This window comes from Trichosurus vulpecula, assembly GCF_011100635.1.
Source record: "Trichosurus vulpecula isolate mTriVul1 chromosome X unlocalized genomic scaffold, mTriVul1.pri SUPER_X_unloc_5, whole genome shotgun sequence".
NCBI classification, from domain to species: domain Eukaryota; kingdom Metazoa; phylum Chordata; class Mammalia; order Diprotodontia; family Phalangeridae; genus Trichosurus; species Trichosurus vulpecula.
In genome coordinates, this window is record NW_023494381.1 from 1007995 (window position 1) to 1033501 (window position 25507).

Consider the following 25507-nt stretch of genomic DNA (forward strand, 5'->3'; position numbering starts at 1 on the left):
TCCTATTCTTTATTGCATTGGCTTTGTTTATACAAAATTTTTCAATTAAACATAATCAGAGTTATCCATTTTGTATTTTGTAATGCTCTCTATCTCTTGTTGGGTGAATTCTTCCATTTCCCGTAAATCTGACAGGTAAACTATTCCTTGCTCTCACAAATTGCTTATATTATCAGCCTTTATTCCCGAATCATGAACCCAGTTTGACTTTATTTTGGTATACGGTGTAAGATATAGGTCTATGTCCAGTTTCTGCCCTACCATTTTCCAATTTTCCCAGCAGTTTTTGTGAAATAGTGAGTTCTTAGCCCAGAAGCTGGATTCTTTGCATTTATCAAAGAGTAGATTGCTATACTCATTGCCTACTGCGTCTTGTATACCTAACCTATTCCACTGATCTACCACTCTGTTTCTTAGCCAGTACCAAGTAGTTTTGATGACTGCTGCTGTATAGTACAGTTTATTATATGATATGGCTAGGCCACCTTCCCTAGCATTTCTTTTCATTAATTCCCTAGATATTCTGGACCTCTTGTTTGTCCAGATGAATTTTTTCATTATTTTATCCAGCTCTGTAAAATAATTTTTTGGTAGTTTGATTGGTATGGCACTGAATAAGTAAATTAATTTAGGTAAAATTATCATTTTTATTATATTAGCTAGGCCTAACCACGAGCAAGTCATTTTCCATTTATTTAGATCTGACATTATTCATGTGAAAAGTGTTTCATAATTAAGCTATTTATAGGCCAAAGACCCATGTTGCACTGCAACCACTCAGTGCTAATGGAACCATATTGATTAGTGATAAGAACATGATCAAGAACAAAGATGGCCTATATACTTCCATAGCATTCTCTACAGACTATTACCAACTAATACTGAAGCATTGACCATATACCTCAAGTGGAAGTCAATCCCTCTCTAGCCAAATTTCCAACTGAAGAAGAAGTTTTTAATGCCATTAATCTTTTGTGTGGCAAAGCACCTGGTACTGATTCTTTTTTCTGAAAATTTTTAATTATTTTTTTTTTTTTTAGTTTTCGACATTTACTTTTATAAGGTTTCGAGTTCCATTTTTTTTCTCCCTCCCTCCCTTCCCGCATCCCCAATATGGCATGCAATTTGATATAGGCTACACATGTATAATCATGACAGGGGTATTGGAGAATGGATTCTTATTTAAGTTGGAGTAGATGATTTATGAGGTTTCTTTCAACACTGAAATTTTGTAATTCTGCAAAATTCTATGGAGGGAAGAAACAACACTTATTGAGGGGAGGTTTTGCCTATATTAAGAGGAAACAGGCAAAAGAAAATGGAAAACTGAATTCAAAATGTGTCTTATTTATTCAGGGAAGCCAACACTTTTTAGAGAAAAGAGCAATGATCTTAGAGTCAGGAGATCTATGTTTGGGTCTCAGCTCTACTAATGACTAACCCTTTAACCATGGGAGAAGCATTAAACTGCTCTGGTCCTCATTTTTCCCATCTATAAATTGGGGGAAAGGGGGAAGGGATAATACCAGCAATACCTACATCCCAGAGTTATTACCAGGGGCATGTTCTGTAAACTATGAAGTCCTAAAGTAATAGAAGGGGTGTGTGTGTGTGTGTGTGTGTGAGAGAGAGAGAGAGAGAGAGAGGGAGAGTGTGTGAAAAAAGTTGTCCTCTAAAAGTAACTCAGAAGAAATGCTTATGACTACTACCTTATTATGATGAATTTGCAGTCACATTAAAGAAAGTATTGTAATTATTGATAATGCATTTTCTCAGATTCTGGTCCAAGCCTTGAGGCTTTTAATTTTGTCAGTTGCCATTTAACAAAGCTGCATGATGTACAGGTATGTGAACAAAGGAACATTCCTGCTGTTCCTTGGCAACTTCATAGTCATTTCCATGGAACCTTGAATGATCAGTGAAACATGGCCATTAGAAGGCATTATTTCTTTTTCTTTAAGTAAAGAGTGATGCCTTGTGTTACAGTGTAGGGTATTTATATGCCACTGGTGAGGATAAGAAACTCTAGGTGGCCAGGCACAAATCTTGCAAAGCTGCCCAAACTCCTTGGAGTTGAGTGCCTTGGGCAGAATGCCAGCTCCCCAAACAGATCTCTTATTACAACCAACATCATCACAACTTCCACTGGGGTCATGTTATTTGACATACAGTGAGATGCCAAGGCCATTACAGAAGGGAGACTTTTGTTTGCTCCTGGGGTGACTTGAAATCTTCCCCGTCTATGTTCACTAATGAATTTTACAGCTAATTGCACTTTAACACCTGCCTTATTATTTTTTTTCCAGCTGTCAGCTGGCCCCAAAAGTTGAATAAAGTAGTTACAATGGAAGGAGGCAAGAAATCTGTTTCTTGCAGCTCATTACAGAGATCAATTACATTGTAGAGACATTCCCAACTCATGTTATCTTTCTCATATCTTCTTTCTCTCCTACACTCTCTCTTCTTTTTTCTTTTAGTGGAAGTGAACAAAGGAATTCTAGAAACTTAGCTTGAAATCACTCAACAACTAGAGATGATTACCTTTAGTATGGCAACAATTGATCAAGAGAGTGAAACATCACATTTCCTATTTTCTGGAAATTCCCTACTTAATTTTCTATGATTTAATTTAATAACAAATCTTTGTCTTGAGTAGTACCCTTTCCCTTTCCTGTTGTTTCTTATACTTTCTGACTGTGACTGCTAACGTTGAAAGTAATAAGTTACAGTCAATTTTCTAAGTATTTTAAAGTAGGATTATCACATATAACCACGAAATATTCTCATTTCATTATTCCATTGTATTAAAACAAAATTTGGTAGATTCTTTACCATATTTGTTAAGGAGAATCCTATAGGAAATTCATTTTTAAGGTTATGCAAATGATTAAGTTCAAAATAAATCTTATTCATACACAATAAAAGGCAACAGCGTAGGTTCTAATACCAAGCAACAAAGACTATCAAAGTCCTGGTAGCATCCAAAAAGATATCAAAGGGAAAAAAATCTGAGTCTCATGCTTGCCCTGATCAGTATTCTCTTTCAAAAACAAACTAGGTTACAGAATGGTTTTAAATTCTCTTTGAATTTTCAATGGGTTTCTTGTTTTTATTTATAACTGTGGGCTTCCTTTTCCTGTTTCTTTGACAACATAACTTAGTCCCATTAGAAACTGAACTGCCTTGGAGGCAAGTCAATTTCCCTAATAAGATATTTAAAGGATAACACATTTCATAAACTCTTCCTATTGTCAGACTATCTTATACCATTAAAAATATGAGAAAATTCAGCAATCGTGTTCTTAACTATGAAGAACAAATTTACAATTGCTGAAACAAAATCCTTTTACATCTCCAGGGAAAATAGCTCTGGAAGTAATGACAACAAATTGCAACTAGGGAATAAATCCCCCATTTTAAGTGTGACTCTTTCAGAGTAACAATGTGTATCCCATGACTGCTACTGTGCTTAACACATAAATGCCATTTGAACAATGGCCCAAGCATTGAGTAGTGCTTTTCTAAGATTTTTTTCTGTGAGAAAAATGAAGTCAAAATGTGTTGGGCTCTGTGGATGTTATCTTTCATGAGGTCTAGGTCAAGATTTTCCAATAACCAACCCAGTCATATAAGAATAACCTTGATAAATTATAGAGAATTTCCATTGTCTCAATAACTACAAGCAAATGACAGAGAAACAACAACAGTAATAAAATTTTCTATTTGTCCTTTAAGTTATTATCTTTCTTTTAAGTGATTTTTGGCTACATTAATTGCAACTCTAAATGGAGGGCGCTAATACTACCACTCTATTCTCTTCTCATCAGACCAGTATGGAATAATGTATTCACTTATGGGTAGGACATTTTAGAAAGGATCTGGAGCCCTGCAGAGGAGGGCAATCAGGATACTGAAGTTACTCAGAACCATCATATGACAGCTGTATGAAGAAACAGAAAGACCTCAGCAATGAGAAAAGAAGAACTTAGTGGGGAGGGGCAGGTTGTGAAGGGATATCACGGGTGAAAGAAATGGGAGGAGGACTGGGGCTCTTTTTAAAAATCTTTGCTGGAGCTTTTGTGAGAGCCCTGGGCTGTTCTACTGCCACTCACTCTGCCGTCTTGAGGAGTATTCTCTGGATTAGATTTTTAAAAGACACAGAGAAGATCAAAGCAAAAAGAATATTAAGGGTTGCTTTTCCCAAATATCAGGGCCTCGATTAGCTTTTTTGCTAAATGGCCCATGTGTTTTTCACATCAATAAAGCTCCGGATGGCTAAAGAGAATATTTGAGTGGTGAATTCTTTCACACCTGAACACCATTCTCTTGAATATGACCTCTGCACATCTGCTTCAGACAATTGCTCCTAATGACCAGAGCTCCCAAATTTTGTGATTTTCTGTCCTTTTTGAAATGACTTCTCCCGATTGAACAACCATGACCAACTCTCCTCTGCCATTTAGGTTTTTGACCTTACTAGTCCACCTTCCCACCATACTCTCTCTCTCTGTCTTCTACCTCTAAAGGTTGGGTCCTCCCAGGAATCAGACTTTTCCCCCATCATTGATCATTCCTCTCCTATCTCATTTGTAGCATTTGTCACTTCCTGACTTCCTATGACATTCTTTTCCTCTCTAACTGAAGTTATTTCACCACGGAGAAATTACAAAGGGGCTATGTTCTTGTATTCCTCAAGTCAAGTCAACAGGCCCTTATTAAGGTGTTAAGTCCTGTACTAGGCACAGGGGTTACAAAGATACACAAATATTAATGTGAATATGGTGCTTCACAGTGTCAGTCAACCAAGCATGGATTATAGGCTCACTATGTGCCAGACACTATTTCAAGTGCTAGGGATACTAGGAAAGGCAAAAACTCTCCCTGTACTCGATGCGCTCATAGTTTAGGCATGGGAGACACCATAGAAATAACTCATTATATTCAAAATTGGATGGGATATGTCTTTATATGCAAGTAGTCCCTGTAGGTGGATCATAGTATGCATGGAGGGGGAGTAAAGTGTAAGAAAACTGGACAGGTAGGAAGGAAAGTCAGTAAACTCTCATGGAGTAGAAGCTTGTGTAGAGAACTTTCACCTTCCCTTCTGGGGCAAGTTCACTGCTAGTCACTGATTGCTTGGCTCGTTGAGACTTTCCCTGCTGACCCAGGGCAGATGGAGGAGGCATCTCTAGCTGAGGAGTAGCTTTGGAAGAGATTGGGGATGGCCTCTGATGTGAAAGCCCTTTTGTTTCACAACAAAATTAAGTTACAGAAACCTTTAAGGAAGCCAAGGTGGACCCAAGGCCAAGGACAGAGGTCTTTGAGATTGCCTTACCTTGCTATGGATGGACTTTGTCATCTCATTTTCCAGGAGGGAAGGTGAGTGGGTGTCTGGATCCCAGGCTGACTGTTTCCTGTGTTTATCAAATCCTTTCTATATGCTTCCTCTCTGTAGGTAATTCAGCCATTCAAAACTCTATGTCCTGCCAAGCAGCCTGTTGCTCAAGGGTAGGGGCTCTGAAGCCCCATTCCACTTTGGAGACATTCATCTTTAGTTCATCTTGCCCATGCAGAATCCAGGGTGCTTCCCTCTTTCTTGTCTATCCATGAAGAGGTTTAAGAAAAATATGATGATGGTAGGGAACCATAGGTTTCTAGGGGTGCTTGTGACCCCAAAATACCTACACACCAGGTCCTGCTGAAAGAATTCGACTCAAGCCTTCTCAGCCAAGGAAAAAGACAAAGTTTATTAAGGGTTTGCCATAATCGGTTGTCTTAAAAAATCTTACCCTTTGTGACGCTTGTTTTCACAAGTGGGCCAGATTCAATATGCTGAGCTAGATTGAATCTGAGCACCTTCAAGGAGGCAAGATGAGACTTATATACACAAAGGTTGTGGGAGAGATTGAGGGGTGGTCTGGGGTGACTAGAGGAGGGGTTTAGGGAAGGTCTTGAGGAGGAGTCTAAAGAGGAACTTGATGGGACCAGGATGAGGTCAGACTCCAGGATGGGAAATAGCTGAAGGCTACCTGAAGATGAAAGAAAATAGAAGGCTAGGGTAACAGGGCTAGGGAATAGATATTTTGATCAGGATTAAGGGTGGGAAGCAGCTGGACAATAGAGGGCTAGGCTAGGTAGAGATTTGGGCCTAATGATAATGTAAGGCTTATGGCCTTAGGGGAAGGCCAGATCTAGTTGGAAGATTCAAGGAGAGTTCAAGGGGGTTCCCAGTCCCAATCTGCAGGTTTTCACCAATCCCCACTCGCGAGGATTTTACTGCTTCCCCTACTGTGGGGTGCCAGCCTTGTGGTGCCCAGGCCAGGGTCTACACCTGGGGCTACAAACCTCTGAGATAGTCTAGGAACTCTTCCCCTCCCCTTCTCCATATCATCTCTTTTCTTTGCTGTTGTTTAGTTTAATGGTATATTTTTTTCTTGTTCTGATTTCAACCAGCACCTGGTGAAAGGGCCATGTACCTTGTAGTGGAAGAGAAAGAGGGGATTGTCCCTGAACCTGCAGATCTCCATGATTTACAGGCTGAAAGAAGAGAGTTGTATTAATGTACACTCTTCCCATTATGAGAGATTTGGAGTATTTGTCTTAGGGCTATTGATAGTTTGGATTTCTTCCTTTGAAAGCTTCCTGTTCATATCATTGGACCTATTGGAGAATGGCTCCGAATCTTGGAAATTAGAATCAGATCCTACTGTATCTTGCATATGCAATAGGCCTTAGATTACTTTACTTCAAAGATGTTTTCCTCACTTAACTGTTACCCTTCTCATTTTAACTGCCTTTGTACTTTCAGCTTTATAGAAGCAGAATAATCCACTTTACTTTCTGTGATCCTCTCCACTGCTTGTTCCCATAGATGGGAAATTTAACTTCCTCCTTACTTTAATTTGATAGGTGGTGTGTGGTGTTGATATCCTATCAAATTTCTGGCACACTGCTTGTCCCTTATCCCTTCTGTTTTTTTTTAATATCAAATAGTTTGTCTTCCCTTGCCTCCACCCCACACCCCACACCAACTGCAGAATTTATTAAACACTTTTATTTTATTTGTTTGCTTCTATGTATTGTATAGCTAATAATTAATTAAATTATTTTTAGTTTTCAACATTCATTTCCATAAGATTTTGAGTTTTAGATTTTCTCCCTCTTCCTCTCCCCCCCCTTCCCCAAGATGGCATACAATCTACTTACACATTCATATTAAACATATTTTCACATTAGTTATGCTGTAAAGAAGAATTAGAACTAATGAAAGAAGAAACAAAACAACAAAAGAAAGAAGAGCAAATAATACGCCTTGTTCTGCATTCAGACTCTGTAGTTCTTTCTCTGGATGTAGATGGCGTTTTCCATCGTGAGCCTTTTGGAGTTGTCTTAGATCTTTGCATTGTTGAGAAGAATTAAATCTATCAAAGTCAATCATCTCACAATGAGGCTGTTACTGTGTACAATGTTCTCCTGGTTCTGCTCACCTCCCTCAGGATCAGTTCATGTAAGTCTTTCTAGTTTTTTCTGAAATCTATCTGCTCATTATTTCACATAGCACTATTAGTATTCCATTACATTCATTTACCACAACTTGTTCAGCCATCCCCCAATAGATGGGCATCCCCCCAATTTCCAAGTCTTTGCCACCACAAAGAGAGCTGCCATATTTTTTGTACATGTGAGTCCTTTTCCCATTTTTATGATCTCTGTGGGACACAGACCTAGAGTTTGTATTGCTGGGTCAAAGGGTAAGCACATTTTTATAGCCCTTTTGGCAGATTTCCAAATTGCTCTCCAGAATGGTTGGATCAGTGATTTTGAGTATTTCTAATACTCAAAATGACATAGTTGTTGAAGGTTGTTCTTAGAATAATACTGCTGTTACTGTATACAATGTATTTTCGGTTCTACTTATTTCACTCCTCATTATTTTGTGCAAGTCTTTCCATGCTTTTCTAAAATCAACCAGCTTGTCATTTCTTAAAGAATAGTAGTATTCCTTCACAATTATTTACCACAACTTATTTAGTCATTCCTTATTTGGTGGGCATCCCTTCAATTTCCAGTTCTTTGCCACCATAAGGAGAGCAGCTATAAATAGTTTTACAGTATAAAAGTTCTTTCCTTTTTTTCCTAATCACCTTGGGAAACAGACCTATTAGTGGCATTGCAGGGTCAAAGGGTTTTATAGTTCTTTGGGCATAGTTCTAAATTGTTTCCCAGAATGGTTGGACTAGTTCACAACTCTACCAAGACAGCATTACATTCCCAATTTTTACATGCCCTCCAGCATTTGCCATTTTCCTTTTCTGCCATATGAGCCAATCTGATAGGTGTGAGGTAGTACTTCAGGATTGGCTTCATTTGTATTTCTCTAATTAGTAGTGACTTAGAACATTTTTAATGTGATTATTGATAGCTTTGATTTTTTTCCTTTGAAAACTGCCTGTTCATATTCTTTGACCATTTAACAACTGGGGAATGACTCATGTTTTGTTTTTTTTTTATAAATTTAGCTCCATTCCATTTATATTTGAGAAATAACATCTTTCTCAAGAAAAATTGCTGTCATTTTTTTTGCTAATCCCTTCTAATTTGGGTTGTATTAGTTTTGTGTGCAGAAGCTTTAACTTCATGTAATCAAAATTACCATTTTCATTTCCTGTGATCCTCTCTACCTCCTGTTTCATCATAAAATCTTCCCTTAAATGTAGATCTGACAGATACATTTTTCTTGTTCCCCTGATAAAACCATTTATGTCAAAATCATGTATCAATTTGACCTTATCTTGGTATACCATGTGACATCTTGATCTCTGCATAGTTCTGACAAACTGCTTTCCCCTTTTCCCAGCAATTTTTGTCAAATGCTGGGTTCTTACTGCCAAAACTTGGATCTTCTGTTTACCAAACACTAGATTACTGTGGTCATTTCCTGCTGTGTATAGTTGTAGCAATAATTTGGCTATCAGCTGCTGTAGGAGTGTAAGACCCAACAAGACCAGCAACAAGAGCTGATAGCACAGGTTCTTTTGATCTGCTTTACTAAAGAAAGCAACATTAGGGGGTTAACAATCTTACTTTAATTCAACATACAAATATAACTCACTTAGTTCAGGAGGAAAAGCCAGCAACCTGAACTTCAAAGCAAATACAAACAAATTATAAACAGACATTATAAACTGACCAAATACAATTCATAGTTACCAGGAAAGCATCAACATCTGGGTTCACAAGCCAGGAGGCTCTTAAGGACAGCTGCTCAGAGTCCCCACATCAACACTCCTCCATAAGTGACAGCCCCAGACAGAAAGCCAATCTTTGAGCTTTTATACTGTGTTCAGGATGCAAAGGATTCACACCCAATCAGCAAAAGAGTATGGGCCTGGGGTTTAGCACCTAGTTAGCAAAAGGATGTGGGCCTGGGGTTTAGCACCTAGTAAGGCTTAATCAAAGGCATTTGATTACTTTAGCATTTCTAAAAGAGAAAACAGTAAAAAAAAATTCCCACTTTCATTAATATTACAATAGTGTACCTAATTTATTCCACTGTTCACCCCTTTACATCTTAGCCAGTATCAGATTGATTTCATGATCCATACTTTATATTGTACTTTGAAATCTAGTGTTGCTTCATTGCATTCCTTCATGTTTTCTTCAAGATTACCTTCGTATTCTTTCTGTTATGTCCCTCCATATGAATTTGGTTATTATTTTTCTAGTTCTATAAAATAAGTCTTTGATAGTTCAATTGCTATGGCACTGAGTAAGTATATCAACTTAGGTAGAATTGCCATCTTTATTGATTCAGCCTACCAATGACCAATTTATACTTCTTCTTTCTTAGCTCTGTCTTCATTTGTATGAAGGGTATTTTGTCTTTGTTTTCAATGTAGTCCATGGGTTGATCTTGGCAGGGAGACTCTCAAATATTTTATAGTGTTTGCAGTTATTTTAAATGAAATTTCTCTTTCTATTTCTTCATTCTGAGACTTGTTGGTAATATATAGAAATGCTGATGATTTATACATGTGTTGTATGTTGTATGTTATATGTGTGTTGTATCTTGAAACTTTATTAAAGTAGTTAATTGTTTCTACTAGTTTTTCTTTTTATTTGATTCTCTAGGGTGCTCCAGATATGCCATGATATCATCTGTAAAGTGGAGTAATTTTGTCTCCTCATTAACTATTTTTATTCTCATGATTTCTTTTTCTTGTCTTCTTGCTATAGTTATGACTTCTAGTACAATACTGAATAATTGTGTTGACAATAGACATAACTCCTTCACTCCTGTTCTTATTTGGAAGGCTTCAAGATTATTATCATTACAGATAATTCTTGCTCTTGGTTTTAAAGAGCTATAACTTATCATTTTAAGAAGGGTTCTGTTGATACCTATGCTTTGTAGTATTTTTAATAGTAATGGGTGTTGCATTTTGTCAAAAGTTTTTTTCTCCATATTTTGATATAATCACACAATTTTGTTGGTTTTGTTACTGATATTATCAGTTCTGCTGATAGTTTTCCTAACACTGAAACAGCCCCTCATTCTTAGCATAAACCCACTGGCCATAGCATATGATTTTTGTAAAATATTACTATAATCTCCTTTCTAGGATTTTCTTTCAAATGTTTCATTGCTATTTATTAAGTGAATTGGTCTCTAATTTTCTTTCTGTTTTTGCTCTCTCTTGTTTAAGAATCAAAATGATTTTTTTTTGCTATAAAAGGACAGTGATAGGACTGTTTCTTTACCTATTTTTCAAAGAGTTTATATAACATTGGGATAAATAGTTCCTTAAATTTTTGGTTGAATTCAATTATAAATTCATCTGGTCCTTGGTATTTTGTTTAAGGGAATGCACTTATGCTTTGTTCTATTTCATTTTTAAAAATGTGGTTAAGTATTGTATATTCTCTTTTGTTAACATGCAGTATATATACACACATGTGTATATAGATATGTGTATATATATATATATATATTTATTTATATACACACACACGTGTATATACATTTGTAAATGTTTATCCATTTCAATTTTATTTTCAGTTTACCTGGCATATGATCCTGCAAAATAACTCCTAATAATTTAATTTCATTTTCATTGATTGTTCATTCACTCTTTTAGTTTTTTTATTGATTTATTTTTAGTTTTCAACATTCAGTTCCACAAGCTTTTGAGTTTTAAATTTTCTCCATGTCCCTCCTCTGCCCCTTGCCCAAGATGGCATGCAATCTGATATAGGCTCTACGTATACATGCATATTAAATGTAGTTTCACATCAGTCATGTTGTAAATAAGAATTAGAACCAATGGGATGAACCATAAGAAGGAATCCAAGACAAAGAGGGAGGGAGGGAGGGAGAGAGGAAGGGAGAGGGAGTAGGAGAGAGAGAGAGAGACAGACAGACAGAGAGCACAAATAGTATGCTTCTCCCTGCATTCAGACTCTGTAATTCTTTCTCTGGATGTGGATAGCATTTTCCATCATGAGCCTTTTGGAATTATCTTAGAACCTTGTATTGTTGAGAATAGCTAAGGCTATCAAAGTTAGTTATTGTATAATGTGCCTGTAACTATGTACAATATTCTCCTGGTTTTCCTCACCTCACCAGTTGGTGGTCTACTCATCAGTTCTTCTAAGTCTTTCTAGGTTTTGCTGAAGTCTTCCTGCTCATTATTTTTTATAGCACAATAGAATTCCATTACATTCATATACCACAACTTGTTCAGCCATTCCCCACTTGATGGGTATCCCCTCAATTTCCAATTCTTTGCCACCGCAAAAAGTGCTGCTATAAATATTTTGTACTTGTGGGGGTCCTTTTCCAATTTTTATGATCTCTTTGTTATACAGCCCTAGAAGTGGTATTGCTGAGTCAAAGGGTATGCACATTTTTATAGCCCTTTGGGCATAGTTCCACATGGCCCTTCAAAATGGTTTGATCAGTCCACAACTCTACCAACAATGCATTAATGTTCCAATTTCCCCACATCTCCAATATTTATAATTTTCCTATTTTGTCATAGTAGGCAATCTGTGATATGATACCTAAGAGTTGTTTTGATTTACATTTCTCCAAATCAATAGTGAATTAGAGCATTTTTTCAGATGAGTATAGATAGCTTCAATTTCTTCATATGAAAACCACTTTCTTTATATCCTTTGACCATTTATCAATTAGGAAATTACTTGCATTATAAATTTGACTCAGTTCTCTATATATTTTAGAAATGAGGCCTTCATCAGAGACACTGGTTCTCAAAATTCTCTTGCGGTTTTCTGCTTCCCTCCTAATCTTGGTTGCATTGGCTTTGTTTGTGCACACCCTTTTCATTTTTAAGATTGGTAATTTGGTTTCCTTTCTTTTTTTTAACCAAATACCCAATGGGTTTTCTGTTTTATTGTTTTTTTTCCTTCATAAACCCAACTTTTAGTTTATTTATTAATCTTTTTTTTACTTTAAATGTTATTAGTCTTATCTTTGATTTGCAGGTTTTCTCTTTTGATATTTATTTGGAGATTTTTAATTTCTTCTTTTTCTAGTTTTTTTTTTAATTTCAGGCCCAGTTTCTTGATCTGCTCTTTCTCTGTTTTACTGATGTAAGCATTTAGAGAAAGACAGTTTACCTAAGTACTGCTTTGGTTGCATCACACTGTTTTTGGTGTTTTGTCTCATTGTTGGCATTCTCTTTAGTGAAATTAATATTTTTTAAGATTTGTTCTTTGACTACTCATTCTTTATGATTAGGCTATTTAGTTTTTGGTTAATTTTAAATCTCTTTCCACACCATTTATTGACTGTCATTTTTATCACACTGTGGTCTGTAAGGGTGCATTTAAGATTTCTGTTTTTCTCCATTTGGTTATGAGGATTTTATGCCTTAATAAATGGTGAGTTTTTGTCAAGGGATGATGTATAGCTGAGAAAAAGTTGTATTCCTTTTTATTTCCAGTTTTCTCCAGAGATGTATCATATCTAACTTTTTAAAGATTCCTGTGATGTAAGCAGGTCACATGGCCTATTAATGTGTGGGAAAGATCTTCAAATCTAAATTTCTATTACAGTTCCCCATCCTTGGAGGGGAACTAAGAAAAAGCTAGGTGACCATTTGTCTTGTTTGCTTTTCTGGGAATTCCTTTCATGTATAGATTGGACGAGATGGCTGCTATCATCCCTTCTTTCAAGTTTTGTGTAAATTTGTACAGGCCATCATCAATTCATCCAGTGGACTACTGAAAGAGCCTTCTTGTTGGAGTGTCTACTTCCAGACACCCCTATTGCACTCTCTCCCACACTCAGATCTCAAAATCATCTTCCTAAAGCCGAAGTCTGTCCATGTGCCCTCCCCCTCCACCCCTGCTTTTCTGTTCAATTAAATCCAGTGTCTCCCTATCAATTAAGGATCAAATCTAAAATCTACTCTGGCATTCAAAACCTTTCATAAACTACCCCCCCCTCACCTTTCTAGTATCCTTACACCATACACACTTCACTTGTGCCCCCTTCACCCCTATGATGTAGTCTTCCTACCAGCAACAGTGGCTTCCTTGTTATTCCTAGCACAAGATCCTCCGTCTCCCAAATCTGGGCGTTTCAGTGGCTGTCCTCCACACCTGGAATATTCTCTCCTCTCATCTCTACCACTTGATTTCTCTGGCTTTCTTCAAGTCTTGGCTAAAATCCCACCATGTAGAGGAAGCTTTTCCCTTTCTCACAAATTTCTAGCACCTTCCTCTTGTTGTTTATTCCCAGTATTTCCTGTATATGACTTGTTTGTTCATAGCAGTTTGAATGGTGACACCGTCATTAGTGTGTGAGCCCCCTAAGAGAGCAGGTACTGTCTTACAGCTCTCCACATTTCCAGTGTAGCACAGACACTGGTACATAATAAGCAGCTTTAAAAAATGTATGTTGTCTGAATTGAACCTGATTGGCTCCTGTTTCCCCTGATGTAACTTCCTGGTCCTCTAAGGGCCTAAAAAGTCCTACCAATGGGCAGTCAGGACCTCTCAAACTTGAGGGATTCCTGAAGACCACCCAATTTCTCATACTCTTCCCTAGCACGCTGCTCTGATAACCAGATGTGTTTTTATGTGAAGAGGAGAAGGGCCTTGTCCAAAGAAGCTGTGTCACTATATTGTTGTATTTCTGTTCTGTGTTAGCTTAAAGTAAACCTGCTACTGTTAAGTGTCCAGTGACTTCCCAGTACCTCATTTTATCCCAGCACTGACTGTGAATTAAGAAATTCCTGGTGTTCAAACTTCCTCCAACAGCCTGGTGCAAGAGAGATACTCAGAGACTCCTTGATAGACTGACACTGTCCAAAGGAAGCCTCCCTCTGACTGTAGAGCCTGCAAGAACAAAATTTTTGTGGTATATTAGAGTCAGAGAGGAAGATAAGTCATAACAACGATTGTATATAGGAAAGAGTTGGGAGAATTGGGAACACCATTCCTAGGCTCAAAAAATTTGAGGAAGAGCAGAGCTGATCATCAACCAAACCTGAGTTAGGCATTTCCTTGTTTATTAGATTTTAAGTCAAACTGCTTTAGAACATAAGCCATTTGTTGAGCACCTACAGAATGTTCAGAATAATATTAATGTGTGTAGAGGAGTGGTGGTTTCCCTCAAATTTTTCAGGACCAAGTGAATTGGTAATTAAGGAGGACTTTTAGCACTTGTTCAATCACGTGCCCTTGAAGAGTTTGGCCTTTGTTTCCTTGATTAAATTAGGAGTCCTTGATGACCTCCTTGACTCAAGGGAAAGCCTAGTTTACATGGGTTTGAGTGACATGTTTGTAGCATCAGGGGCTTTTAGACCACATGGGTTTAAGTTGAATTTTTTGTGATGCTTTTAGGTCACATGGGTGAGTCGCATGTGTGACTCACCTTTGACCCTGAACAAGATATATAAACCCAGAGGTTGGCATTCTCCCTTGGGGGCTCCCACTCTTGGAGGTGTGTTGATGTGGAGACTCTGGGAAACTGTAGTTAAGAGCCCTCCAGCTTGTAAACCCGGTTGTTGGAACTTTGTTAAATCCTGGTAATTATGCATTGAGATTTGAATCAGACAAGGTCTGTTAATGTTTATAATTTGTTTGTATTTGCTCTGAAGTTCAGGGTGCTGGCTTTTCCCCTTGAAGTAAGTCAATGATATTTGTATGTTTCAATTAAAGTAAGATTGTTAACCCCTTAACGTTACTTTCCTTAGTAAAGCAGATCAAAGAACCTGTGTTGGCAGTATTCTTGTTGGGCTTGTGTTGGCCTTTCACCCCCACAACAGCTGCTAGCCGAATTGTTACAATACCAAGTTAGAATCTCACCTTCTACAAAAAGACTTTCCTGGACCTCCTTATCTCAAGGGCCCTGCTTCTCTTGCTTATTTCCAGTTCATCCTGTATGTTGTTTGTTTGCCATTCAGCTGTTTGTATATTGCCTTCCCTATTAGGCAGTGAGTTCCTTGAGAAAAAAAGATTGTCTTTTGCTTTTCTTTTTTTTCCTAAGTGCCTGGCACTTAGTAGGCACTTTATAAATGTTTATTGACTGAGTGACTGACACATCTTAAGTTTTCTTCACGCTCAAATGACATGAATTTTAGCCTCTTTGTCATCCTGTACATCCTATCTGGATACTCTCCAGCTCATTACTGTCTCTCTTATTGAATGATCTCTGTCTTAGTTGACTGCCCCATCCCACACAGGTACAACGAGGTGTAGCTGCTACTACACCCAGGATACTAACACTAGTTGAAGAACCCTCCCTCCTGTGTTTCCCCTTCACAATCAGCAAGTAGACTTCCTTTCTATGCAAAGGCAGTTAAATGGCACAGCAAGAACACTAGTTACAAAGCATTTACCCCAAAGCCTTGCATATGCACTGGAGGACCTGGACCCTAATGCCCTTTCTCTGTGGAATGTTTCCTCTAGATCTGAAAGGACTTCTCTTTTGCATTTCAGTAATTCTGGTTTTACCCCTTTGCACCTTTCAGTACAGACTGGTTGAAGTCAAAACTGGGCACACTATTACAACAAAAGGAAGAATAATCATCCAGACATGATACTCTATTCACCAATCAGTCAACCATTATTAAGCACCTACTGTGTGCCAGGCACTGTGCTTACCTCTTTTAGAAATATGATCTCGCTTGATCCTCCCAACAACCCTGTGATGCAGATGGTATTCTTCTCCCCACTTCACAAGTAAGATAGACAGCTGCCATCCCTTGTTTAACATCCCACAGCTAGTCAGTCCCTGAAGCCATATCTGAACACAGGTCTTCCTGATTTGAGGGCCAGTGCTCCAGAGGGATATTGAAGTCTCTTGTCATTTCTCTATTACTATCTATATCTTCTGGTAGGTCAGTTAATGTTTCCTTTATGAATTGAGATGCTAAGGGAGTGTAAAAGTTTGTTGGTAGTGATATCGATTTACTGTTTATGGTTTCTGCTCAGTTTTCTTATTTATCTTTTGTATTTTTTGAATATTTTCTTTTGTTTTTTATGATACTATGATCAAATTGTCTACTCTTTTGGAGTCACTTAATGCATAGTGATAACAGGGTTTTTTTTTCCTCCACCTCCTCAGTTTACTTTTGTGTATGTCTTTGTATCTGAAATGTTTCTTGTAAAAAACATATTGTAGAATATTTTTCTTCTCCAGTCCCTTTCTCATTTTAGCTGTTTCCATTTTTCTCTATTTGTCTCTAATATTAGGCCATAAGTTCCTCCATTAGACTATAAGATCGCCAATTACACTATAATATCCTCTATTAGATCATAAACCATAATTAGACAACTCCCATCACCACTCTGGGGTCAGTATTTTCCTCTGTAAAATGAGAAGGTTTGACTATTTGACCTTTGAAGTCCTTTGGAACTCTATATCTCTGATCCTTAGTGTGATTTGGGGCAAGTCTCTTTACCTCCCACATTAACATTTTGTTTGCTGCATAGCATCTGGGCATCATTGAAATAGACACACACACACACACACACACACACACACACACACACACATATATATATATATATATATATATATATTCTCCATTAGCCTGTAAGATTCCCAATTAGACTGCAAAATCTGCTATTAGATCATAAACCATAATCTTTACCTTTATACTGAAAGTTCCTTGAGGACAGGAGCAGGCTTTTATCTAGTTTAGTATCTGCAGCACTAAGCACAGTACTAGGCATTTAGATATTTAGATGGCATTTAATAAATATTTAGTTTTGATTGCTAATATAAGGGATTTTTAAAGCTATGATTCTTCCTATTTTGGTTATAAACTCAGTACTCTTTTCCTTCAGTTACTTTAGCTCATTCTTTTTCACATGGCCTTATTTGCTACAGCTCTTTTGTCCCCTGATCACCTTCTCCTCTTATCTTTTTCTCTTTGGGATTTTGCTTCCTAGTTTAATTTAGTTTTGTTTGTTGCTTCCTTTTGCTCTGGTTATTTACTTCTTCTCCCTCTTGCCCCTTCTCAGTCCAGTAGATCCCTCCTCTCACCACCCAATGAAGGCCTCCCTCCTTCCCTCTTCCCCTTTTAAATCCTTCCCTTCTCCTCCTCACCCATTCTTCTAAAGGCTCTTCACTTTATGAGACCACAAGGGTTAACTTGTCCTTTTGCTAACCCTCAATTTGACCCACACACATCACACTCTCCCCTCAATCCCCCTTTCATTCACCATCCCATTTATAGTCTCACAAAAATGACTAATTCACTAAAAGGCAAGGGATTACCAGCATCTGTCCATTGCTTATAAAACTTAGTGTTTCTCAATTTAATTATGAAATTTAAACACTATGGGTCTTGGACAATGCAACATTGGTTTTGTTTCTTTTCTAGAGGTGATCTATGCATTCTTTCAAATTGTATTTCACTTTCTGTCTTCGGGAAGTCTGAGCACTTCTATTGTATGATGTCCTGCGTTGTAGTGCTATGTGTTTTGGTCCTGCTCTGTTCCTCTGGGAGATCTCTTATCCTTGTGATGGTGTAACCAGAATGGCCTTTGTTTTCTTTGAGTGACTCAATTTATCTCAGTGAGCTTTACTAGGTGCTAAGCCCCAGGCTCAAACCGCATTAGGTGTTAATGTAATCCATGTGGATGCGAACCTCCCAGGGTCCTAAGGGGAGGGGCCAACTCAAGAACCAATCACCAGAGCTTGAGCTCTGGTGATTCAGATGATGTTTGATGTCTGAAGTCCTATAAGAAGGGAGGACAGAGCCATTTGTGTGGGGCTCTGGAGATGGTGTTGATGAGGAGACTCTGGGCAGCTGTAGCTAAGGAGCCCTCCAGCTTGTAAACCCGGATGTTGAGATTTTGTTGAACTCTGGTAACTATGTGTTGGGATTGAATCAGACAAAGTCTGTTGATGTTTGTAATTTGTTTGCATTTTGTTTTGAAGTTCAGGGTGCTGGCTTTTTCCCCTGAACTAACTGAATAATATTTGAATGCTGAATTAAAAGTAAGCTTGTCAACCCCTTCACCTTGCTTCTCTTGCTTAAGCAGATCGAAAGAACCTGTGCTGTTGGCAGCTTTCTGGGTGCTGGCTGTGGGTGAATCTTATACCCCCACAGAAGCTGCTACCCAGGTTGTTAAAACAGATGGCTCTATGCATCCTGTCTTCAAGATGTGTTTCTTGTGTAGTGAGCATATTTTCTTTAACAGCTACTGGTTTTTGCTTCTCCTCATTTAGATTGTCATTCACTTCTGTGCATTTGCATTCCTGGTCTATTGTTCTCTCTTTTGTTTCTTTGGTTCGACTTGTCATAGCAGATTTCAGTTTATCAATTCTGCTCATTATTTTTACTATGCAGGCCACACATTGTGATCTCATAATTCTCATGTGCAAATCAAAACAAACCTGAGGTTTCCCCCTACATCCCGCAAACTGGGAATAATGACAACAGTCAAGGTTGGAAGACTTGTGGAAGAATTGGCATAGGAATACATTGTTTGTGGACCTGTGAAATGGTATAACTATTAAGGCAATTTGGAATTATGCAAATTATACAAATAAATTATGCAAATAAAGTGAGTAAATGACCATACTCATTGAATCAGAGACTCCATTAATGGCCTTCTACCCCAAGGAATCCATGATAGAAGGAAAGACCCCCAAATGTTTATAGTAAGGACTTTTAGTGATAGTTGACAAGTGGAAACAAGTAGATACCTATGACTAATGTGGAATGGCTAAACAAATTGTGATACACGAATGTAATGGAGCATTTCTTGTGCTGTGAGAAGTCATGTACCTGATGAACACAGAGGAGCATGGAAAGATCTATATGAGCTGATGCTGAATGATGTAAGCAGAGCCAAGAAAAAAAATGTACACAATAACCACAACAATGGAAACAGAAACAAAACACCAAAATTCAAAAGTAAATGTAACAAAATCATGAAGATCAAGCATGAGTCAAACGATGAGATAAGAGAATACATCCCCATTGTTTCAACAATTCAGCTAGCAGCTGCTGTGGGGGTGAAAGACCAACATAAGCCCAAGAGCAAGGATGCTGCCAGCACAGGTTCTTTTGATCTGCTTTATTAAGGAAAGTATTGTTCCGGGGGTTAACAATCTTATTTCAAACCAACGTACAAATATCATTCACTTAGTTCTGGGGAAAAAGCTAGCACCTTGAACTTCAGAGCAAATAGAAACCAATTACAAACACACAGTATAAACAGACAAATACAATTCATTGTTCCCAAGAAACCATCGACATCTGAGTTCAGGAGCTGGGGAGCTCATAACAACAGCTGGCCCAGAGTCCCGGCCACTCCTCCTGTGGCTCAGAGCTTCAAGGGAGAATGCAAACCTCTGGGTTTATATATCTTGTTCAGGGTCAAAGGTGAGTCACACATGCGACTCACCCACATGACTTAAAAGCATCACAAAAATGTGACTTAAACTCAAGTGGTCTAAAATCCTCTGATGTCTCAAACATGTCACTCAAACCCATTTAAACTAGACTTTCCCTTGAGGCAAGGACGTCATCAAGGACTCTTAATTTAATCAAGGAAACAAAGGCCAAACTTTTCAAGGGCAGTGGATTGAATAAGTGCTAAAAGCCCTCCTTAATTACCAATACACCGACCTACCCCCTTGTGGAGATAAGGGTACATAGGCGTTATGGATTGCAGGTGTTTTCAGATTTTTTCAATGTATCAATCAGTTGTGCTGAATTATTTTTTTCTCATTAAAAATATTTTTGGTCATATCAGATGGTTCTATGGGAGGGACAAGGGAAGGAATATTTAGTTTAACTAAGGTGATGTAACAAAAAAAACCAGTGAAAACACTATTTTAAAAAGAAAGAAATTATAACAAATATCATTAAAAAAATGATGTGAAAAAATGTTTATGGAGTAAAAATTTAAGAATTATTGGAGAACCTGAAAGCTATGCTGTACAAAAGAGCCTAGATATAATATTTCAAGAAATCCAACAAGAAAACTTTCTAGACCTCTTAGAAGCCAGAAGCAAAGAGAAAATGGAAAGAATCTATAAATCACTTCCAGAAAGGACCCTCAATTATGAAAACTCCCAGGAACAATACAGCCAAAATCCTGAGTTTACAGGTTAAGGAAAAAAATATTGCCATCATTTTGTAAAGGATGGATTCAAGTACAAAAAAGCCACAATCAGGAACACACAGGATTTTCAGCCATTCCCCTAAAGGAGCTGAGAGCTTGAAATATGATATTTCAGAATACAAAGAATACAAGTTTACAAACAACATAATTTATCTAGGCAAATAGTATAATCTCAAAGGGGAATACAGGGACTTTTATTGAAATGAAAGAGTTCCAAACATTCCTGATGAAAAGCCTCAAGCTGGTTAGAGATTTCCATGTGTAAACTCAGCATTCAACAGAAGGCAGCCCAGGCTCCCAGGTAGAAACTTGTCTAAGTCCACTTCTGGGTCTAGAGTACCATCAGTGATCCACTCCCCAGAATCATCATGAAAACATAGAGACCTAAGGAGAGTAATAAGGTGGAAGGTGGATGCCAAAAGAGGGAGAGGGGTGGATTCTGCTGATCCCAAGGGCTTTCTCCTTGGTGGTTGGGAGCCCTCAACCTAAGGACAGACCATGTGGACATAGAAAAGACCATTGGAGAGGGAAGAAGGGTTATCTTGACTTTGAGGGCATAGCCAATCAAATAAGCATTTATTAAGTGGTTGTTGTGTTTGTATCATTCACTGTAATCAAGTAAAAATCCTTTGTACTTTTTTTATTCACCAGGTAAAAATAAATATTTTCATTAGATTTGTTGTTATTAGTCTGATTACTCACATGCAAGTTTAAGGTCCTAAACCCTTTCTTTGTGGAGCCAAAATGATGTCCCCTGGGGAAACCATGGCTTGGTACAAAAAGTGCTCTGGGAGGCAGAATTGTAATCCCAAAAGAACTTTGGCTGCTATGGAGTCAGAGGACCTGGTTACAAAATCTTCCCCTGAGGCTTAGTATCTGTGTGACTCTGGGCAACAACTTAACCTTGTTGGACCTCAGTTTCTTCTCACCTGGCTAGGAGGAGATCACTGAGGTCACCAGAGTGTCTGGGATGATGTTTGTTCCCTTCCCTGATGCATGTCTCACAGCAACAGCTGCTTCCTTTATGTGTCTTCTTGTGCATACTGTACTGTAGTCAGTATCTATATTTCTCTTTCTCTAGCTCTGGCTCTGTCTGTCCCTGTCTCTGCATCTCTATGTCTGTTTTTGTTTTGTTCACTGTCTCCCAATATATACAATACACACAGTGCCTGTGTGTGCATATATGTGCTTGTGTGTGTACTTCCTGATATTTTGTAGCCCTTCATGATTTAGAATTATGCCCAGCTGCCAGTCCAGGAGAAAGTTGAGAAGAAGTCCTCCCCTCCTCCTGGCCAAGTTATCCTGATGGAAGCCTCATAAGGAAGTAGCTTGAGTGCGAGTTACTCAGAATTCCAGATATCCTTGGCAATGACCAGTCATCTTGGCAACCAGTGATTGGAACCAGAAGCAGCTTCCTTGCTGGATGCTAGATTTTGCTGCTAGAGAGATTATGTTACACCAAAAGTGGGATGGCTAATGATTTGGATTTCCACTGGAAAAGGTGTTAGATGCCATCTTACTCCCTGCTCCTTGAAAAAGCCAGTGGCAAGCATCCTGGGGCCTCGGGGTTGGGCTTTTTGGCAGAGGGGCCTTCAACGCCTGTTTATGCTTTCACATTTACATTTACTATATGATTCACCTCATCAAAAATTTGCGATTGGGCCAAACCAGCTGTAAGAGCAAGCAAAGTGGGATTTTTATACTATTTTTTTCTTTTGTAGTGTTTCTCAGCACTAAGGCAATCATGTGCCTTTGATTGAGGCTTGCCTTTGTTTGTGGGAAGACCCACACCCTTTTGCTAATTAGGCCACTAGAAGTTGGAAGCCCTGGAGAGGTGTGAAGCCCTCGGGCCCTGAAAAAAGGGTATATATAAATATATATATATATGTCTATATCTATATAGATGTAGATATATAGATATATACTCTGAAGGTAGTGGTTAACCTAGCACTATCAGAACTGTGGGAAGAGAGGTTTTGCTTTGGGGGCTCACTCATTGGATGAGTGTCATGTGATTTGACCAGATGAGACTCTGGGTAGCCATTGAGGAGCCCCCCTGCTTTGAAAAACCCAGATGTTGGTGCTTCTCTTGCTATTGGGTAACTGTGTATGTATTGCTATGGTCAGATGGTTAGAAGCCTGTCTGTTGATTTGTTTTATTTTTCTCTACTTGTAATTCCTGCTTGTAATTTCTGTTTGTTTTTTCTCTGAAGTTCAGGTTGCTTACTTTTCCCCCTGAATGATGTGAATGATATATGTATGTTTAATTAGAGAACCTATGCTAGCAGCTCTCCTATGTGCTGGTGTTATTGGTCTTAAACAGCCACAGTAGCAGCAAGTAGCATTGTTGTTACACCAGCTGGCCTTAGTCACTCATTCAATGGCAACGGTTAAGCTCTGCTTGGCTTACATGGGTTCATTTGTGCTACCAGGCCACTGAAAAATTCATTTTTGCTTTTTATTCAGTTATTACTAAAAATCACCGGGAGGAGGACTTTGTTCCAGGATTAGGCAGACTGCATATGTACCCTACACACCCCAGGTTCTCCCAGAGGTCAGATGGTGAGAGTGTGAGGAATGATAAAAACTTTTGTTTCCACAGAAATTATGTAATACATATTTTATGAAATTTGGGGGAATCCATACATACCAGAAAGTCTCTTTACTTGCAGCAAATGAAGGGAAATAAATTGATTGTAGAAGACACTATTAACATATATTAATACTAGATTATCTTCTAATAGAATAAGTGGAATTGAGAGACATAACAGAAAAAATTTTTCTGTAAGTTTAGAATAACAATCAGAAGAATGGGAGACAATGATTGAGTCATGTCTCACACACAAACAAAGATCCAACTGGTTTTATCTTCTTTTGAGGTTAGAAGTGAGCTAAGTAGAGTAAAAGTTAAGTCTTGCTTGGAACCCTCATGTGTAATAAACTTATAAATATTAAATTATCTTCCTCTGGGAGGACTAAAAGTTCATTTTAATGGTCATACAATGCATGTTGCAGGAGGGGGAATATATCAAGAGGAATTGTGTCTTAGGCGGATTGGGAAGTTGTACACCCTGTTTTAATGGGGACACAGGAGAGGGACTCTGTGGTCAGGCATAGGCAATTAGGCTTGCTTTTGTTTCTATAGAGGTGTGTCTATTTTCCAAGACACTGGCCACTGCAGTCATGTAATAAACTTATTTTTTTTTTATTTTCTCCCCTCTGGAGACTGAATGAGTTATCTCTAACAGGAGGAACAATTTAGTCTTAATTAGCTTTGAAGGATCACAGATCATAGGCTACTGTACCAATAGACTTAACTTCAGTTCCACTCTCTAACTGGAAAGATCTCTGGCACAAACTTTATGAGCTTATGGGGGATGGGGGGGGGTGGATCTGTAGCCTTGAGACCACATGTGACCTTCTAGGTACTTGGTTTCAGCCTTTAGACTAAGTCCAAGTTTTACAGAAGAAATCCTTTTATTGAGGGGATTTGTCCCACGAAGTTTGGATTAGGTCAAAGGGCTACACTTGAGGATCTAGAGAACTACATGTGGCCTAGAGGCCACAGGATCCTCAGCCCTGGCTTAGGCAAATACCCTTCCAGTAATGAGATTCAGTGTTCTGAAGACCCTCCCAACTCTGTCTGTATGCTGAGGACCCTTCTAGTGTAGCCAGTCTGTGTATATTCTGAGATCTCCGTAGAGCAGTGACATTCTGGGTTCCAAGGTTCCTTTCAGCTCTGGCATTCTGTGATGCTAATGTAATCCTCCCAACTTGCAATGTTTTATGTTCCAAGGTCCCTTCCAGCTCTAACATTCCATATTCTTGGATCCTCCAACATCTCACATTATATGATCTAAGGATGTTCCCAGCCTTGACATTCTATGATCTATGATCTGTTATCTGTTACCTTAGAATCATGAGTTCATTTTTACAGTGAGTCTAGGGGTAAGGTAATGCCCTGCCTCAGGCCACATAGTTCCAACTTCTGCAGCATTCAGGAATTTCTTTTAGATTAAATATTAAAGGTTAGAAAAATTCCTAATATTTGAGCAGAGGTTGGACCCTCCATTTAAACTGACATTTATATCTGTCTCTATTTAACCCTTGACTTCTTTGTGGTTGAGGCAAAATCCAGGTTACTAGAAACCTTTCTGTGACTAAAAAGCAGTTTACTATAGTGTCTATGACTAGACAGTTATTAAGAGGGGAATTTGGGGAAGGAACAGACCTCTTCTTGGATTTTCCCTTAGTGGGGTAGTAGGAGGGTACACTGATGGCACCAGCCCAGGTCTTCTGCTCTGAGATGCTCATAGAGCCAGTGTCCATCTGGGATATTTTCTTTCTTGTCCAGAGTTCTGTCCTGTCTTCTCTTTCTCCTTTCCCTGGGTGACCCAGCTCTGCCAGTTCTTGGCTCAGCTTGCTATGACTCTACTCCTTCTCCTCTACTTCCAAAACCTAGGAATCTCCAACTTTCCTGGGCTGAGTCCTCTCTTTCATACAATTTCCTAAAGGCATGACCAAATCCCTTAAGGCAAAGCTTTTGATGAATTGCAGAACTTATTTACCAACCCTATTCTCACTTTGTTCTGATGGATTGATTCAATTACTAACTGTTCTTGCCTGAGAAAGCTATTTACTTACTTTGAAGGCTGTAGGGCAATCAGTGAAGCTCCTCCAAGCTCCAGCAGTCTGTGATCTGAGGAGCCCTTCCCCACTCCACCTCAGACCAGCGCTAGAAAGCATAGGAATAAAAGGAGCTTACTTTACAATGAGAAATAGTTTCTATCTAAAACCATCAGTGAGCATTATCTCTAATAGAGAGAAGCTAGAAGCCTTCCCAATAAGATCAGGCATGAAGCAAGCATGCCCATTATCACCACTA